Raw genomic sequence first — 987 nt, 5'->3', positions numbered from 1 at the left:
TGTTGAAAATGCAAGTAAATGCTAAATTACCAAACTTACCTGTCTGAAGAGTCATTTCCAATCTACTGGCAAGTGGCTCCTCTACATCAGATCCTTCCTAGTCTCCAGCTTCTTCTTCTGTTGCTCTGTCGCCGGCAAACGCGTTGCACAGCAAACCATCACGCGCGCAAATCTAATTAAATATTCATGAGCACCATATAAGGCAGAACACCTCTCGTTTCAACCAGTGTCCAATTTAGCAGGGTTGTGAGGCCACAGAAAGACAAAAGCAACTTTCAGCCCAACAAATGTTACATACCCTATCAGAAGACCTCAAGGAACAGCGGGATATACTCTATACAACCATTCTATCACCCCTTTAAGGTTTGCAGCCAAAAAATAGCAGGATACAAAAAGATCATAGACAGATACTGGCTGGACTTTCACCGTGACAAGACTAACTATCCATCTCTGAACAGAGAGCAACCACAGCATAGTTCCTTTTTTTGCAGGAAAGAGACAGTGAGAGAGATAAGCACAGGGATGCATCTTTCCATCTACCATTGACCGTTGAGAAAGAACAGCCCCGACCCCCACATTTGAAGCATCCACCTTCACAACGAATTGTCTGCTCGGATCAGGTTGGACAAGGATAGATACTTTAAAGAAGCGTCTCTTGAGGTTGACAAATGCTCTCTCCCCTTCTGGTGACCACAAAAAAGGCTCTAGAGGTGGAAGTAAGGTCAGTTAGTGTTGCAGCAATTTGACTGTAGACAGTAAAGTCTTTATGTAGGCCTCCTTGGCCTCATGTTCCAGTTTTGCTAGGCTATAGAGGTGACTGGGGAAAGAGACATCAAACAAAAGTTCAATGGCAAATCCTTAGGACGGTAAGGTGATCAATTAGATAATAATTTATTCATCCCACAATGGGGAAATTCACTTGTTACAGCAGCAGTTTTTCACAATAAAAACAAACAGGCAAACACAGACAATGTGCAAACAGTACTA

At 42.9% G+C, this 987-nt stretch overlaps 1 protein-coding gene and 1 long non-coding RNA gene across 2 annotated transcripts in view; both read right to left on the bottom strand.

Moving 5' to 3' along the window:
* LOC116705899 (uncharacterized) overlaps window positions 1-475 on the bottom strand; it is an 11,672-nt gene extending 11,197 nt beyond the window's left edge. The window contains exon 1 of the long non-coding RNA XR_004336078.1: window positions 427-475. This is a non-coding gene — a long non-coding RNA (uncharacterized LOC116705899). The remainder of the gene's footprint in view (window positions 1-426) is intronic.
* The window catches only part of mdn1 (midasin AAA ATPase 1), a 1,030,807-nt gene that overhangs the window by 496,021 nt on the left and 533,799 nt on the right, over window positions 1-987 (bottom strand). The window lies entirely within an intron of this gene.

This window comes from Etheostoma spectabile, chromosome 18 (genome assembly GCF_008692095.1).
Source record: "Etheostoma spectabile isolate EspeVRDwgs_2016 chromosome 18, UIUC_Espe_1.0, whole genome shotgun sequence".
Lineage (NCBI taxonomy): Eukaryota > Metazoa > Chordata > Actinopteri > Perciformes > Percidae > Etheostoma > Etheostoma spectabile.
The sequence above is the reverse complement of the archived record's forward strand: the minus strand, read 5'-3'. Positions and strand labels throughout refer to the sequence as shown.